The sequence below is a fragment of the Oncorhynchus mykiss genome, chromosome 24, assembly GCF_013265735.2.
Source record: "Oncorhynchus mykiss isolate Arlee chromosome 24, USDA_OmykA_1.1, whole genome shotgun sequence".
NCBI classification, from domain to species: Eukaryota; Metazoa; Chordata; class Actinopteri; order Salmoniformes; family Salmonidae; genus Oncorhynchus; species Oncorhynchus mykiss.
This window is the reverse complement of record NC_048588.1, coordinates 23,485,826-23,504,613: the sequence shown is the minus strand read 5'-3', so window position 1 is coordinate 23,504,613 and position 18,788 is coordinate 23,485,826. Positions and strand designations below refer to the sequence as shown.

Below are 18,788 nucleotides of genomic sequence, written 5' to 3'. Positions count from 1 at the left end.
AGAGAGAGAGAGCATACTTAAATTCACACAGGACACCGGATAAGACAGGAGAAGTACTCCAGATATAAACAAACTGACCCTAGCCCCCGACACAAACTACTGCTGCATAAATACTGGAGTCTGAGACAGGAGGAGTCAGGAGACACGATGATACCCCCGGACAGGGCCAAACAGGAAGGATATAACCCCACCCACTTTGCCAAATTAATAGCGTTGTTCTTCCTAATTAAATCATTTACATCCTTATCTTTTAAAATTATAACTGGTTTGGTGTGAATTCGTTTTGTGGGGGCTGTGAGGTGTTTACCAGGTTTATTTGCCATTAAATAGTGTGCTTTGAGTTTAACCTGTAATTTGTGTCTCTCTTCAAGTGTAAAAGATCATATTCCTATATAATCTCGTATTTATGACAATCAAACCAAATACTCAAAAGTCTGTAAAATAGAGCTTGTGATTTTTTAACAGTGGACCGATTATTTCTATACAACTATCTGAACCTTCCGACATGATGTATGTTTGCAGAGGCAGAATATGCACGATGCCTAAGGGGTGAGTATCTCTCATGCCATCCCCAGTTTTGCTCTTGCCTTGCACACCCATACATGCACATGATAGAGCTAACTGCACCTCCCAAATCCACATTGATCCACATTCATGGGCAGTAGTGGTTAGGCTTACTGTGACCGTGCTTGATGTCCAACACAAACCCACACACTCTAACCACTCTCCTGACCTCTGAACAACCCAGTTGTACTGTAGTTACCCTCCTCACCTCTGGGCTCCAGCTCACATGAGAAACACATGCCATTTACACTCAGGCAAGACTCTACACTTAGGCATTGATTGGTGTGACACAATATCAACACCTCAGTAATACTTCTTCACGTTTGATTTGTCCACGAGAGCTTTAGTATGACTTTGCGGCTAACTGACTGCAGATAGCTGATTGTAGGTTGCCAGAGAGAGGGGAACTGGTCCTGCTGAGGCTATTCCACTAGTAATGAATAGTGGGGAAGAACACATTAAGAGCCATCAGTAATGCAAATGATGTTTACAAGAGCCGTGAAAAGCTGCCTTTAATTTCTCTCCAGAGAGGTGATTTCTAAACCCTTCGTCATAAAGATGACCATATTAGTCGGCCATGACTGTGTGTGTTCCCTCCATCCCAGTACAAACACAACATCACTTACCATTATTGAAACAGGATAATTCGAATGGAAGCCAAGTTACAGTTAGCAATGTTGGCTGAGGCTAACCGTAGGGTAAGTTGGATGAAAGGGATGGTTTGTGGCATTATGCTGCATTTGGTAGGAGAGCTATGTCAGATGACCTTGTGTAATTGATTACATGCTTCCAACTAATGAGATAAACAGAGAGCCAATCAATACTGTAGGCAAGAAAACATGCCAGAGGGGAAGCAGTGGTGTGCGTTGGGGGTATTGACATATCATATTCCAAGGCCAATAAACAAGCTGTGCTTTTTTGGCTAAGTGCAGTGTCCTGCTCTATCACATTGTTGCTTCACCCTTCACTGCAGTCCGGGTCAATAGTGACTCAACACAAGCTATGGGAACTGACATATTGACTGTTGATTAGTTGACTAACCACAGTTAATAGAACACTGCTGATTTGACAGCGACAGTGTGAATACTTTGCGGCAAAAGGCTCACTGTGTAGATGCTGCAGAAGGAGGAGTGCCTTGCCTCTGCTGATGGGTTCAGAAAAGAGTGATAGAGATCATTTCTGCACCTTCCACTGTTGTGCGTTAACTGACAAACTAAATTAGAGCAGCTGTGGTAGTCCCCTGGCCCAGTGGTTATTGAGAGTCATACTGATGCACCAGCGCTCTGCTTAACCATTTAGAGCTTCCATGCTTCAGTGGGATAACTTTAAGAGGATATGCAGGCCTGGACGCCATGCGTGAGGCCAAGCCCGTCTAAGCTTTTGACTCACTAGTGTTATCGTATGCAGAGAGAACAAGAGCTGAACCGGGGAGGCTGAGGTATCTGTCACTTTCTCATCCTTACTTACCTGAAAGCAGCAGATATGAAAAAAGTAAATTGCCTGGTGCTGGTTGAGAACTGAACTGCAGCCTTCTTCTCCTACTACAAATGTTTTAAAAGCTCAGTGATAAAAACATCCAGCTCCTCAGATTCAAGCAATGTCCTTTCATTTTCTTTTAAAAAATTGTTTTCCTAAAAAAGCTCAAATCCTAAAATTCTTGTGTGACTTCTTTGGAATTTGCCAAAAATTGGGGCCATTGTAATCAGTGATGAGGCTTTCTGGACACTTTAGATAAGACATATGGAAGCAAATAGCACCGGGACTGGGAGACAATTGGAAAGACATTCAAAGAGGCAGTTGGTAGCTTGGGCCGGTGGCCGATAGGTTTCTGGTCCGGCTCCCCGATTTGAATTGGTGGGAGATCTGTTCTACGTGCTCTTGGGCGGGGTGCTTGACTCTGGTTGTTTCTGTGGGTCGCTCTGGATGTGAGTGTCTGCTAGATGACTGAATGTAATCTAAATGTTGAGCGGCTTCACTGCAGGTAAATGGAATATTTTAATTGATTGCTTTATGATTGTGTCACTCAGGCCTTTTATGTGCAGCTAAGGACACAGAGGGTGAGGCATCAGTCGAGAGAGAGAGAGGAAAAATTGGGGAAATACTGTAGGTAAGCTGTAAATGACATGCTAGCTCCTGTATGAATAAGGGGGTTGCAGATATTCTTCTCCAAAGGCCAACAATATATTTGATTTGTCTCCAATCACTTAAAATGTATGTCTTCCAACGTTAGATCATCAAATTGAGGTTGTTTTCATTTATCCACATAATGAGCACTTCACAGGAAGAGGCCTGTTTTTGTTTCCAGCCTACTTCCTGCATCATCCTGTGAGGCTGACATTTACACGGACTATTTCAGCCTGTTTGTTTCGACTGTCACAACAATTGGCAATTACTATGTATGTGTGTGTGTGTGTGTATATAGCATTCACATGTTCTTAGTACCCATCATTACGGCAGAGACTGGCAAGGTTCAAAAACAAAGCCGGTGATAGAAAGGTATTGGGTTCAAATGGAAAAGGAAAACAAAATGGTAGTGGATGAACATGGCCTGTTGCCCATGCACCAACCACACTGATGTGTTCCAAAGGCTGGCTAATGAATTCATACAGATGTGGAGGAAAACAAGCTTTTCACTCCTCACACAAAAGGGAGAGAAAAAGGAAGAAATCAATACAGTTCCAGCCATTCCAGTATGGCAAATGAAACGCATACTGGCTACGATAACGGGTATGAATTTCTGAATGTGCATGTTTTATTCCCAAGGTTTGAATATACTGCAGATGGGTGATTGATGAGCTAAGGGGAGGGTATAAGTGCATTTTCTGCGCATTAGGGCTGCCATGCCAGGGTGTTTATTCAACAGTGGAGGGGTGAGAAAAACTGCCCTTGCTTGGGTTTATATTTGGTTGTGATATAGCACCACGGGGTTGTTGACTTAATACAGAAAGGATGTCATCTTTGTTTAAAGCATGTACTTTTTGTACACCCTAAGTACCGAATCTGTCAATTATACTGAGAGTATATAGTGCTTTCTTGGACACAGCATGCTTTATCAAACCTTCTATGGCTTGCTAGTGGATGTCTTACATTAATTGTTTTCCATGTTGATTCAAAACACAAGAATTCAAAGAAAACACTTCCACTATTTAATTCACGGTCTCCTGCAATTACACCTGTCTGCATGCCTGGTGGTACCTCAGGTTGTATGAGGCTGGCCACTGCAGCAGCTGCTGTTGCATGCCTAGCAGCTATCTGGGGCCTTAGGTGGAGACAGTATAGAGAGAGAATGTAGACTGCTGTTTAAAAATTGTGACACTCGCTCTGAATGGCAAACAGACTGCACTGAACAAAGAGAAAAGGAACAACATTACAATATTTACTGCAGTGAGGGAGAGGGAGATGGAGCTTTTGTGAGTAGAACAAACCATGATACATTTCACATCATTCCTCATCTGTAAGGCATCTTGGGTGCAACTGGCTGGCTGTCTGGGAGGAGCGATGGTACGGGGGCAGTATGTGTGTATGGGGGCATGCTAATGCTACTTCACATGGGAGTGAGTCAGTTGTGAGTGGCATCGCCTGTGAATGCAGACTGTGCAGATCATGCATGACTAAGTCTAGGCAGAGGGAGGAACGGAATGCTCGGTGGTGTTGGGGCCGAGCAGAATCTTGGCCGGGGCAAGGCATTGCCGTCTGGCCGTAGATCTCTTCATCCTGTGTCCAGGGTGACCGTCTCTGGGTGGTTGTGTTGTTGTGGGAGAGTAGCAGCACAGGAAAATATAGTTGGGAAACAACATGTTAGCGGTTGATTTTAAACATTGTTTTCCCCAGTATGACTATACAGTACATGACTACAGATATATGCATCTATCTATGCATGTCAGGAGACGAGACAGTGTGAAATTGAGGATCCATCTCAGAATACACTATCACTAGGTTGTTTGCATTGTTTCAGCATGGAAACATGCATCTCAATATGCAAATCCGTAGAAGAGAGTTGGTTTAGCAGCCAGATGTCATTTGTTCTGCATCTCCTAGACCACCACGATGCTTTACTTGGCAGCAGGTGGTTGTGTCAGTTGGGGAGCTGGTGATTTAGAAACAGTAAATGCTAAGGGGGATGCAAACCAGGGTTTGGCTCAATTCTAATTAAAGGCAGTCAATTCAGGAAGTGATTTCAATAAAACAAAATCTGAAATTTTAAAAGTTGACTTCCTAAATTGACTGCCTTCAATTCGAATTGAGCCCAACCCTGATGTAAACTGTATTATTTCTACCAACCTGATCTTACAGGATACCATACATTTGTCATTGTAAAAATATGATTTGTATTGTTAATCTTATAAATGCAAAGTGCTCTAGATACAACAGAACACTGTAAGGCTAAATCCCTTTTCAGACGGGATACATTTTACTGGGGGAGCTCAGGTAGTTTAATTATGTGCACGAGCACAAATCACCACATCTATCATTTTAGACCCATCCGAATCTGCCACGTCAGCAACATTTACTTGGCAGGAAGGTTATTATCCTAGCCCAAAAATCGTCTTTCTTTTTAACAACGCAGTTAAGCCAAAATCACGTCCCGTTATTCAGAGCGGTGTTCTAGTACGCTCCCATTGGCTAGCTAGCGATTGTCTCACTCACAGGCAATCAATGCAGAGACAGTGACCTTCCAAGGTAAGGCTGGAAAGTATAATATAACAATTAGCTGCCTACTGTAATGCAGGCCTATTATTATCATCATGTTTGGCAACATTTGCCTATGTATTTATTTTCAATGAGTTTCAATGAGTTGTAAAAATGTCTCAGCGGACTATGCTGAATTCCCTCAATTGACAGTAACCTAAGTTAACCTAGACTACTTAATGTTACTAGCTCGGTATTTTAAGTTGTTATATTATCATTAGTAATCTGTTATCAGGTAAAAGCATATGCTTATTATTCATAATTTCTTAAATATTTATTAGCTAATCAGTCAAATACTCTATGCTGCTACAACCATTGAATCTGTCTTTGAGCGTTAAGGGACGTTAATGGCTAGCTCAGTCCATGACATTATGCTATTATATTTTTCAATCTGGAAATATAAGGGCAAATGTTATTAGTCAGTGACTGAAATTTTGAGCTACGTGATATTCACTTCCGGACTTGGATACTTGGAGAGTGCTCAAAGCATTGTAGAACACCCCTCTGAATAACGGGGCGTGGTTTTGGCTTAACTGCGTTGGGAAAAAGAAAGATGCACCCAAAAACCTACTGTTTTTTTGCCAAACTCCCTGATCCTCTGATAATACGCCAAATCCCCAGGTCCTTTGTCCTACCCCCCACACATGCGGAGACTGCACCTAGCTTAACTGGCGCCTCCAGAGATGCAACCTCTCTCATCGTCACTCAAGGCCTAGGTTTACCTCCACTGTATCCTTATCCTTGTCTGTACATTATGCTCTGTTCCCAACGCACTAGATGACCAGTTCTTATAGCCTTTAGCCGTACCCTCATCCTACTCCTCCTCTGTTCTTCTGGTGATGTAGAGGTTAACCAAGGCTCTGTGTGTCCCCAGGTGCTCTCATTTGTTGATTTCTGTAACCATAAAAGCCTTGGGTCCATGCATGTTAATTATCAGAAGCCTCCTCCATAAGTTTGCTTTATTCACTGCTTTGGCACACTCCGCCAACCCTGATGTCCTAGCCGTGTTTAAATCCTGGCTTAGGAAGGCCACCAAAAATTCTGAAATTTCCATCCCCAATTACAACATTCACTGTAAAGATAGAACTGCTAAAGGGGGCAGAGTTGCAATCTACTGTAGATATAGCCTGCAGAGTTCTGTCATACTATCCAGGTCTATGCCCAAAAAGTTTGAACAGTTCGAATCCATCTCTCCAGAAGTAAGTCCCTCACTGTTGCCGATTGCTATATACCCCCCTCAGCTCCCAGCTGTGCGCTGGATACCATATGTGAATTGATTGCCCCCCATCTATCGTCAGAGTTCATACTGTTAGGTGATATAAGCATATCCCAGTTTAACACCCCGGCCATCCTACAATCTAAGCTAGATGCCCTCAATCTCACACAAATCATCAAGGAACCTACCAGGTACAACCCCAAATCCGTAAACATGGGCACCCTCATAGATATCATCCTGACCAACTTGCCCTCTAAATACACCTCTGCTGTTTTCAACCAGGATCTCAGCGATCACTGCCTCATTGCCGAAACCCGTTATGGGTCCATAGTCAAACGACCACCCCTCATCACTGTCAAACGCTCCCTAACACACTTCAGCGAGCAGGCCTTTCTAATCGACCTGACCCGGGTATCCTGCAAAGATATTGACCTCATCCCATCAGTAGAGGATGCCTCGTTGTTCTTAAAAAGTGCCCTCCTCACCATCTGAAATAAGCATGCCCCTTTAAAGAAATGTAGAACTAAGAACAGATATAGCCCTTGGTTCACTCCAGACATGACTGCCCTTGACCAGCACAAAAACATCCTGTGGCGTATTGCACTAGCATCGAATAGTCCCAGCGATATGCAACTTTTCAGGGAAGTCAGGAACCAATATACACAGTCAGTTAGGAAAGCAAAGGATAGCTTTTTCAAACGTACATTTGCATCCTGCAGCACTAATTCCAAAAAGTTTTGGGACACTATAAAGTCCATGGAGAATAAGAGCACCCACTCCCAGCTGCCCATTGCAATGAGGCTAGGACGCACTGTCACCACCGATAAATCCACGATAATCAAGAATTTCTTTAAGCATTTCTCTATGGCTGGCCATAGTTTTCACCTGGCTACCCCAACCCCTGCCAACAGCTCTGCACCCCCCGCAGCAACTGGCCCAAGGCACCCCCCGCAGCAACTGGCCCAAGGCCCCCCCCCCGCCCCGCCCCGCATCGCCTTCACCCAAATCCAGACAGCTGATGTTTTGAAAGAGCTGCAACATTTGGATCCCTACAAATCAGCTGGGCTAGACAATCTGGACCTTCTCTTCCTAAAATTATCTGCCGCCATTGTTGCAACCCCTATTACTAGTCTGTTCAACCTCTTTCATATCGTCTGAGATTCCCAAAGATTGGAAAGCTGCCGCGGTCATCCCCCTCTTCAAAGGGGGAGACACTCTAGACTCAAACTGTATCCATCCTGCCCTGCCTTTTTAAAGTCTTCAAAAGCCAAGTTAAACAGATCACCGACCATTTCGAATCCCACCGTACCTTCTCCGCTATGCAATCTGGTTTCCGGGCTGGTCATGGGTGCACCTCAGCCAAGCTCAAGGTCCTGAACGATATCATAACCGCCATCGATAAAAGACAGTACTGTGCAGCCGTCTTCATCGACCTGGCCAAGGCTTTCGACTCTGTCAATCACCGTATTCTTATCGGCAGACTCAACAGCCTTGGTTTATCTAATGACTTATCTAATGGCCTGTTGTCCGGACCTCTGGCAGTATCTATGGGGGTGCCACAGGGTTCAATTCTCAGGCCGACTCTTCTCTGTATACATCAATGATGTCGCTCTTGCTGCTGGCGATTCTTTGATCCATCTGTCACCATTCTGTATACATCTGGCCCTTCTTTGGACACTATGTTAACAAATCTCCAAACGAGCTTCAATGCCATACAACACTCCTTCCGTGGACTCCAATTGCTCTTTAACGCAAGTAAAACGAGACGCATGCTCTTCAACCGATCGCTGCCCGCACCTGCCCGCCCGACTAGCATCACTACTCTGGACGGTTCTGACTTAGAATATGTGGACAACTACAAATACCTAGGTGTCTGGCTAGACTGTAAACTCTCCTTCCAGACTCATAATAAGCATCTCCAATCCAAAATTAAATCTAGATTCAGCTTCCTATTTCACAGCAAAAACTGAAGATCTCGTACAATGCTGTGTTCTACTCCCTTCACAGAACAGCTCAAACTGGCTCTGACCAGAATAGAAAGAGGAGTAGGAGACCCTGGTGCACAATTCAGCAAGAGGACAATTACATTAGTGTCTAGTTTGAGAAACCTTATTTTTACCTTATTGAAGTTTCCAAAATAATCCATCGTTGAAACCAAACCCTAGTCTCTTGGCTGGAGTCGGGTTTTCAAGACTATGTGAGGCTTGGTGCCAGAAGCACGTGTCAGCTGTACCAATCTGCTTCCTTCAGTCTGGACTGGAAGAAGATAGGCCTGTTGTGGGTGTTGCTTATAGCCCAGGATAAATTGCTTCTGTAGACCAGTCCTTTCTCCGACACTGCAGTCTGATTTAAGAGTTACATTCCGGATACTCTACTGCCTTGAGGGATGTCTGAAACTTTAACTTTAAAATTACAACAATTATGTGTGTATGAGCGTGTCACTCTCTCTTTGTAGTGCTGGTTGAAATTGCTATATCCATCTCCTTGCTGTGAGGTAGTATTCGTAGACATGTTGTCTCTACGCACATCCAACTTCCCTTTGCGATTGGTCACAGGTGTATGAGAGGCGTTGCTAGGTGGTAAAGGATTAAAGGGGGGAATAGAAGTCAGGCTCACCTTTTCTCCCATACAAAGGGTCATGTCACCTTTACACATTTACCCCTAACAGTCAAGCTTTCATGGACTGCCTGTGCCCCGTTTCTCCTGTGGTCCATAAAACACGAGTTGGATCTCAGAGCGTGGGACTGAGCAGAGTGGTAGCATCCCCATCCCAACACACGCTGTCTGGCCTCTGATGATTTTATCCCTCTTATGTTGTGGCAAGCAAACATTATCCGCACTTACGGTATAAGCAGATTTGTGCCCTAGGAGGATGGACATGAGTATGTACTGTAATGTCAGTAATACAACCACCCACCCAGGGACTTTGTGTGGCTTTACTGCGTTCGGCCTCTTTGTTTGCGTGTCCTTTTAAAATGTGGTGTAATGAGAAATGTTAGAGATACTGCATCCTGCCAGAGTGAATGGGCTAAGGCTAAGCAGTTTAAAGCCATTTAAATATAGAGGAAATAGTTGGCTACCTTTAAAGTGGGGCTTGCACTAAGCTTCACATAAATCTGATAAGTGTTTTGCGCTGAAATAGTAGAACCCAGCCCCAGCATTTGGCAATTACCATGCAACAAGCTTGGCATGAAGTACTCTCATTTGAAATATTCCCAATGCGAGAAGGGAGACAATGTTACATTAGCTGTTTTTGTAACACACTTAACATTAAGTTGCTCTTGTACCTGTGTAACTGAGTGGCACAAGGAGGGTGTTATCAGCAAAGGTTCTGAAACGGATATTCAAATTTGCAAGAAATAATACATTATAAATAATTAGAGCGATAAACACTTGCAGTCAGTAAATATAGCCAACATTCATAATGGCAGTTAATTTGGTACATTCATCCTGAAAAGGAGACCCATGTTTAATTGCATCATTGATCTTATTAGGGAGGGGTTGTTTTTCTATTCCGATACGCACTACCCTCTGTAGCGCCTTACGGTCAGATGCCAAGCATTTGCCATACCAAGTGATAATGCAACCGGTCAGGATACTCTCGATGGTGCAGCTGTAGAACTTTTGGAAGATCTGGGGACCCATGCCAAATCTTTTCAGTCTCCTGAGGGGGAAAAGGTGTTGTGGTGCCCTCTTCATGACTGTCTTGGTGTGTTTGGACCATGATAGTTTGTTGGTGATGTGGACACCAAGGTATTTCAAACATTCGACCTGCTCCACTACAGCCCTGACGATGTTCATGGGGGCCTGTTCGGCCGGCCTTTTCCTGTAGTCCACAATCAGCTCCTTTGTCTTGCTCACATTGTTGTCCTGGCACCACACTGCCAGGTCTCTGACCTCCTCCCTATAGGCTCATCGTCTCATCGTTGTCGGTCATCAGGCCTACCACTGTTGTGTCGTCAGCAAACATAATAATGGTGTTGTAGTCATGTTTGGCCGTGCAGTCGTGGGTGAACAGGAAGTACAGCAGCCGGTCAGGAAGTCCAGGGTCCAGTTGCAGCGGGAGGTGTTTAGTCCCATGGTCCTTAGCTTAGTGAGGAGCTTTGTGGGCACTATGGTGTTGAATGCTGAGCTGTAGTCAATGAACAGCATTCTCACATAGGTGTTCCTTTTGTCTAGGTGGGAAAGGGCAGTACATGTTAGAATCACCTTTTGCATTAATTACAGCTGTGAGTGAGTAAGACTAAGAGCTTTGCACACCTGGATTTTACAAGATTTGCCCATTATTCTTTAAAACATTTGTCAAGCTCTGTCAAGTTGAATTTTGATCATTGTTAGATAGCCATGTTCAAGTCTTGCCACTCAGGAACATTCACTGTTGTCTTGGTAAGCAACTCGTGTGTATATTTGTCCTTGTGTTTAAGGTTGTAGTCCTGCTGAAAGGCAAATTTGTCTCCCAGTGTCCTTTGGAAGCAAACTGAACCAGGTTTCCTCTAGGATTTTGCCTGTGCTTAGATCTATTACGTTTCTTTTTAGCAAAAAAAAAAAAAAATTTTTAAATAAATCGCTAGTCCTTGCTGATGACGAGCATACCCTTAACATGATGCAGCCACCACCATTCTTTAAAATATGGGAGTGGACTCAGTGGAGTGGTACTCAGTGATTTGCCCCAAACATAACACTTTGTGTTCAGGACAAAAAGTTCCTTTTATTGACACAGTTTTTGCAGTATTACTTTAGTGCATATTTTGGAATATTTTTTATTCTGTACAGGCTCTCTTTTCACTCTGTCATTTAGAATGTTGGTGTTGTCAGTTATGTCCTATCACAGACAAACTCTAACTGTTTTAAAGTCACCATTGGCCTCATGATGACATCCCTGAGTGGTTTCCTTCCTCTACGGCAACTGATTTAGGAAGGAGGCCTGTATCTTTGTAGTGATCTTTGTAGTATTGATACACCATCCAAAGTGTAAAAATTAGTAACTGCACAATGCTCAAAGGGATATTCAATGTCCGTTTTTTTTTACCCATCTACCGCCCTCGTCTTTGTGGTTGAATCTCTGCTTGAAATTCACTGCTCGACTTAGGGACCTTACAGATAATTGTATGTGTGGGGTACAGAGATGTGTGGGGTAATCATTTAAACATCATGTTAAACAATATAATTGCCTCCCGAGTGGCGCAGCGGTCTAAGGCACTACATTGCAGTGCTCGAGGCATCACTACAGACCTGGGTTCAATCCCAGGCTGTGTCACAACCGGCCGTAACGAGGAGTCCGATAGGGCGGTGCACAATTGGCCCAGCGTAGTCCGGGTTAGGGGAGAGTTTGGCCGGGTGGGGGGCTTCCGGGTTAAGCGGGCGGGTGTTAACCTGTTGATCCTACTTGAGACGCAGACGTCTCAACTAGGCACCTGGAAATGCAAATGCGCTACGCTAAATGCTAAATGTACTCGTTAAAACTCAAACGTTCATTAAAACACACATGCAGGGTATTGAATTAAAGCTACACTCGTTGTGAATCTAGCCAACAAGTCAGATTTTTAAAATGCTTTTTGGCGAAAGCATGAGAAGCTATTATCTGATAGCATGCAAACACCCCAATATACCTGAAGGGGACGTAAACAAAATAATTAGTGTAGCCGGCGCTACACAAAACGCAGAAATAAAATATAAAACATTCATTACCTTTGATGATATTCTTTGTTGGCACTCCTATATGTTCCATAAACATCACAATTGGGTCTTTTTCCCGATTAAATCCGTCCATGTATGCCCAAAATATCCATTTGTATAGCCTGTCTGGTTCAGGAAAAAAGCTCTCTTCCAACACGCAACGTCATTTTTTAAAATTATATAAGTTGCCTATATTCTTTGACAAAACACTTCAACCTACTTTTGTAACCCAACTTTAGGTAGTTGTAAACGTTAATAAGCGATCAAATTGATCACTGGGCGATCTGTATTCAATAGCAGCTACTCAAGAAAACAATGTCCCTTTTTCTCTTTTCCAAAATCGATTGCTGTATGCTGGACGGAATGAAGGATCTATTTGTCATGACACAAAGGATTTTTGTCAATGAAAATTACGTTTTTGGCTACATCGTTTGGAAGCTGTAGGAATTGCAATCTCGGCCCTATTTAATTTGGTGCCCCTTAAACAATACATGCAAGTGGCGCATGGATATTTTTTTCAGTGACCATTTTTTCTTGCGCTTTTCGATGAAACACACGCTCTGTTATAGTCATAGCTGTGATTTAACCAGTTTTAGAAACTTCAGAGTGTTTTCTATCCACACATACTAATCAGATGCATATACTATATTCCTGGCATGAGTAGCAGGATGCTGAAATGTTGCGCGATTTTTAACAGAATGTTCGAAAAAGGAGGGGGTAGACTTAACAGGTTTTAAGAAGCATGGTTTGGCAGGTCATGTTTCGGGAAGATGCATGACTCGACCTTATCTTCTCCCAAGCCCGTTGGGTTTTGCAGCGATGAGTGAAGATCCTAATTGGATATCACGAAATTGGTAAAATACAAAAAATTACATTAAAAAAATCCATGCACTTTATATAACTTGTTAGGCACATTTGTAGTCCTGAACTTATTTGGGCTTGCCATATCACAAGGGTTTGTATACTTATTGACACTTCAGCTTTTCATCTGTAATTAATTTGTAAACATTTCGTAAAACATAATTCCACTTTGACATTACGGGGTATTGTGTGTAGAACAGTAATACAAAATGTAAATGTATTGAATTTTAAATTCAGGCTGTAATACAACAAAATGAGGAAAAAGTCAAGGGGTCTGAATACTTTCTGGACCCTGGAAATTGCTTGTTCTTTTTTTGGGGGGTGTTATGTTCGTATTGATAGGTATTATTCCTGTGCTGTTGGAGCTAGAAACACAAGCATTCTCTAATCTCCCCATCCCGGATCCGGTATCGTGAATACAGACTCAAGCTCATTACCATAACGCAACGTTAACTATTCATGAAAATCGCAAATGAAATTAAATAAATATGCCATCTCTCAAGCTTAGCCTTTTGTAAACAACACTGTCATCTCAGATTTTCTAAATATGCTTCTCAACCATAGGAAAACAATCATTTGTGTGACAGTAGCTAGCTAGCGTAGCATTTAGCGTTAGCATTAGCATCCAGCAGGCAACATTTCAACAACAAGAAAAGCCTTCAAATAAAATAATTTACCTTTGAAGAACTTCAGATGTTTTCAATGAGGAGACTCAGTTAGATAGCAAATGCTCAGTTTTTCCAAAAATATTATTTGTGTATTAGAAATAGCTCCGTTTTGTACATCACATTTGGCTACCAAAAAAAAACGAAAATTCAGTCCTCAAAACGCGAACTTTTTTCCCAAATTAACTCCATAATATCGACTGAAACATGGCAAACGTTGTTTAGAATCAATCCTCAAGGTGTTTTTCACATATCTCTTCGATGATATATCGTTCGTGGAAGCCTGGTTTCTTCTCTCTATCAAATGGAAAAATACTTGCACCTGGCTTTTGCGCACCAATTTCGACGCAGGACACCAGGCGGACACTTGGAAAATGTAGTCTCTTATGGTCAATCTTCCAATGATATGCCTACAAATACGTCACAATGCTGCAGACATCTTGATGAAACGATAGAAAGCACATGGTCGTTCCTGCTGCATTCACAGCCATATAAGGAGACATTTGAAAACAGAGCTTCAGAGATTCTGCTCATTTCCTGTTTGACGTTTCATCTTGGTTTCGCCTGTAGAATGAGTTCTGTGGCACTCACAGATAATATCTTTGCAGTTCTGGAAACGTTAGAATGTTTTCTTTCCAAAGCTATCAATTATATGCATAGTCGAGCATCTTTTCGTGACAAAATATTGCGCTTAAAACGGGCACGTTTTTTTATCCAATAATGAAATAGCGCCCCTATAGACTTAACTGGTCTGCAAATCTGATACGCAACCAATAAACCTTTATTTGATTTGACAGACCTTCAGCAGATCCAGGATAAGGCATGAATTAACCCTGACAATACAAAATAGAAACCAAGATTAAAGCTATTTTTCTCCTCAGATTAACATACACACATATAGAGGGTTCATAGAGGTTTGTGTGTGTGTTTTAAATAGCATAAATTACTTAAATTTCCACCAGGTGGTAAGTCCTCATGGTGTCTCCTGAGCCTAGCTTTGTGAACCTAAACAAAGCTAACTGAAGCAACCTCTCAGGGATGAGAAAAGCAGCACATGACGTGTCCTATAAAACATGAGATCTGCCTGTCAAGCAAGCTCACCACTGCAGCTCCTCATCCACTGGGTACCAGCCTACATCTTCACCCAGCCTTGCCTGGCCATACGCAGCCGTAACCATGATCCTGACCTACAACTCTGCTCTCTTTCTGCCGTAAAGGATCAGACCCTTTTTTTCAATTTACGCCTAAAATAACATACCCAAATCTAACTGCCTGTAGCTCAGGACCTGAAGCAAGGATATGTGTATTCTTGATACCATTTGAAAGGAAACACTTTGAAGTTAGTGGAAATGTGAAATGAATGTAGAAGAATATAACACATTAGATCTGGTAAAAGATAATACAAAGAAAAAAACATGCATTTTTTTTGTACCTTCGTCTTTAAAATGCAAGAGAGGCCATAATGCATTATTCCAGTCCAGACATAATTTAGATGTTGGCCACTAGATGGCAGCAGTGTATTTGCAACGTTTCAGACTGATCCAATGAACCATTGCATTTGTGTTCAAAATTTTGTTTCAAGACTGCCCAATGTGACAAATTAGTTTAATAATTTTTAAAGTTCATAACTGTGAACTCTCCTCGAACAATACCATGGTATTATTTTACTGTAATAGCTACTGTAAATTGGACAGTGCAGTTAGATTAACAAGAATTTAAGTTTTCTGCCAGTATCAGATATGTCTATGTCCTGGGAAATGTTCTTGTTACTTACAACCTCATGCTAATCGCATTAGCCTACATTAGCTCAACCATCCTGTGGGGGACCCACCAATCCTGTAGAGGTTTTAAAGCCCAAGGTGAATTGACAGATACAATCTGTCAGCTATAATGCTTCAACTTGCCTACTGGTTCATAGTGATAAAGAGAATCATACACAGGACGGCATGATGTAATTAATATGACCTTCTGTTTAGGGTGGACTCTGACCAGCGTCCATCTGTCAGCATGAGTAGAGAGGAGAGAGAGGATACATGTACTTTCTATCACACCTAATTGAGCTGCTAGAAAGGCCTGAATAAATAGGAGACAGGAGAGTTCCTGGTACTTATGGTCAGCTGTGATGAGGATGGAGAGGCGGACTAATGCACCTTGTGTCTAGGCTCCTCTATGAGATTGACCTTTCTCTGCAGGCTAGTGAAAGTTGGTTCCATGTCAAGGCTGACAGACAGGCCCTATTCCACTGTATCATTTGGAAGATGGATGGAGATGCCATCTGTCTCGATTGAGGGGGAAAGGAAATATATTGATCGGTTTAAGGTGTAGCTAAAGTGAGGGTGCATTGACTCCCTGGGAGTTTGGCTTTAATGATGTAAAAATACAAAGGCCCTCCATTTTTATCCTTTATTTCACAAGTTTGCGGGTGTCTCAGGAAGAACAACGAGCTGGAATAAATTAATGATCCATTCAATGTTTTATATGGGATTTTCCTGCTTTGTGTTGATTGTTAAGCATGAATCCAAATCACATTTACAGCTTGTGCAGTAATTCCCTGAAGGTGAGACACAGGCACAAGTTGAGCTGAGACTGCTGTGTCTAGCTCCATCACTCAGAGAGGGAGTAAAGCAGAGTTTACACATTTGCCTCCCATGAGGACACAGTATTCTGCTCCGGCTGCATTAGGCTTGCTCAAATGGCTCTGCAGTACAGACAGTGTTCTCCATCTTTTAACATGCTCGTGTCTACCACCATCCAGGGAGGGCTTACATGAGAGCAGGTGGTCAGTTCTCATCGTGTCTCCTGAGACTCCAAGACAAAGTCTGCTGTCCCTAATGTCATTGTGGGGTTCAGTACTGTACACCTATCAGCCCTGATGGATCACAGAGCGAAGAGGGAGGCCCCTGTTACATTCATCAAAGCCAGACAAACTGTTCAGGCCTGGAGGACCAAGACCGGCTGGAGGATAGCGAACGGGGAATCCCAGTGTGGCTGAAATGGGCAAACCTTAACACTTGATCCCCAAACACTCCCTCCCAGTCCCATATTGCTCACAGTTCATAAAATGTCCAATATTACCTCTAAATATTTGTCTAGGGAAATTAAATGAATGACAAATTGTTCTGTGCTTTTAGCAGAGTTCAATAAGGCCAAAATTGCCACTTAAATGCCTCGTTGTGAGAGCGAGGCAGATGCAAGCTGTGGAGATGCGTGTCAACGCAAATTGCGTTACACATTGCAAACCGCAAGGAGGAAGGGAGCAGAGAGAACTGATTTCATTCTAAGCTCCATATAAAGTGGAGGTTTCAATAGATGGAAAACATGATTGTTAGAATGTGAATAGATGGTCCCAGAGAGGATGAAAAGACACATTAGACCAGAAGTATCTACAACATTTATGTTGGTAAGAAACGACAGACATAATCTGAGCCTGCTTTTAGAACCAATGTTTAACCTTCAAGCGTTTGTAAAGAATGCAAAATGTATCAACTCAAAAAGGTATACAGGTAATTAAAATAAAGGGCTGGCCTGCCCAGGTCTTACCTAGTGTGCATAGACAGATTCAATATTATGGGTTGTTTTCCCGCAGGCCTCTTCCCTAAACACACCCAAGGAGCGTTCCCCTTCCCCCCCTTGGAACAAATTAAACAGAGTAATTCTCCAATACTTAGTGAACAGTTTCTATAAATTAAAAACACTAAGTCTTATGGCATACACATACCTCTGCAGGAGCAGCTACAAAATACATTCAACAACTTCAGACCAACACAGGACATACAAAGAAGCTCTCTCCTGACAAAGGAACACTGGCTTTTATCAAGCTGGAGAAGGAGTGTGTACTTGATAAGCCAGCTGTTTCCCCTGACGAGAGGGCGGGCCTGAGATCCAATCAGTGATGGGCCGACCAATCTGCTGCTTGGAATCCAGGAAGCCATCCTGAAATACACACACATACATACAAACCCACAACAACACAGAAACTGGGGAACGTAACAGAGTACATTCTCAACACTTACTGTATGTACTTACCTTATGGAAGGAGCCAGGGAAAAAGAAACAACGAACCCGTCATCATGCATGGCCTCCCTCTCTCCCTTCAGCCATATACTACAAAGGCCCAGGGCCTGGAGACAGAGGTGTAGCACGAGTGCACAGCGTAACCAGGACAGCTGGAATGCACCACATCCCTGGAGCTCTTTCCACCACATAACCAGTGAACAGTGTGAATGGACGTTAGGCTCTTTGTCTCACAAGCTAAAAGAGAGAGGCTCTTTCCCACTCAAAGCTCAGCCTGCCTGCCCATGTCTGTCCTGAAGCTACCTTAAACACTTTGCAGCTACGGTTGAAGTCGGAAGTTTACATACACCTTAGCCAAATACATTTAAACTCATTTTTTCACAATTCCTGACATTTAATCCTAGTAAAAATGCTCTGTCTTAGGTCAGTTAGGATCCCCACTTTATTTTAAGAATGTGAAATGTCAGAATAAAAGTAGAGAGAATTATTTATTTAAGCTTTTTTTTCTTTCATCACATTCCCAGTGGGTCAGAGGTTTACATACACTCAATTAGTATTTGGTAGCATTGCCTTTAAATTGTTTAACTTGGGTCAAACATGTTGGGTAGCCTTCCACAAGCTTCCCATAATAAGTTGGGTGAATTTTGACCCATTCGTCCTGACAGAGCTGGTGTAACTGAGTCAGGTTTGTAGGCCTCCTACAACACTTTTTCAATTCTGCCCACAAATGTTCTATAGGATTGAGGTCAGGGCTTTGTGATGGCCACTCCAATACCTTGACTTTGTGGTCCTTAAGCCATTTTACCACAACTTTGGAAGTTTGCTTGGGGTCATTATCCATTTGGAAGACCCATTTGCAACCAAGCTTTAACTTCCTGACTGATGTCTTAAGATGTTGCTTCAATTTCTCAATTTTCCTGCTTCATGATGCCATCTATTTTGTGAAGTGCACCAGTCCCTCCTGCAGCAAAGCACCCCCACAACATGATTCTGCCACCCCTGTGCTTCATGGTTGGGATGATGTTCTTCGGCTTCCAAGCCTCCCCCTTTTTCCACAAAACAGAACGATGGTCATTATGGCCAAACAGTTCTATTTTTGTTTC

At 42.8% G+C, this 18,788-nt stretch overlaps 1 protein-coding gene and 1 long non-coding RNA gene across 4 annotated transcripts in view; one reads left to right on the top strand and one right to left on the bottom strand.

Annotated features, from left to right (window-relative positions):
• Positions 1 to 18,788, top strand: part of LOC110504044 (galactosylgalactosylxylosylprotein 3-beta-glucuronosyltransferase 1) — a 127,011-nt gene that overhangs the window by 34,576 nt on the left and 73,647 nt on the right. The window lies entirely within an intron of this gene.
• Positions 2,937 to 17,447, bottom strand: LOC118944115. The gene is made up of 3 exons (XR_005039436.1): positions 17,390 to 17,447; positions 17,212 to 17,300; positions 2,937 to 4,299 (listed from the first exon to the last, which is right to left on the bottom strand). It is a non-coding gene; the product is annotated as an uncharacterized LOC118944115 (long non-coding RNA).